Source organism: Penaeus chinensis, chromosome 28 (genome assembly GCF_019202785.1).
Source record: "Penaeus chinensis breed Huanghai No. 1 chromosome 28, ASM1920278v2, whole genome shotgun sequence".
Taxonomy (NCBI): Eukaryota; Metazoa; Arthropoda; class Malacostraca; order Decapoda; family Penaeidae; genus Penaeus; species Penaeus chinensis.
Window position 1 is genome coordinate 3,635,630 of NC_061846.1, and position 205 is coordinate 3,635,834.

The following is a 205-nucleotide window of genomic DNA, read 5'->3' on the forward strand; positions in this document are numbered from 1 at the left end:
ATATATATCAGAATTATCGTGATTCATGATGATGATGCGAAGAAGTTGGAGATGGAGAAGATGGTGGAGAAGAAGATGGAGAAGATGGAGAAGATGGAGAAGATGGTGGAGAAGGAGATGGAGAAGATGGAGAAGATGGAGAAGATGGAGAAGATGGAGATGATGGTGGAGAAGGAGATGGAGAAGATGGTGAAGAAGAAGATGC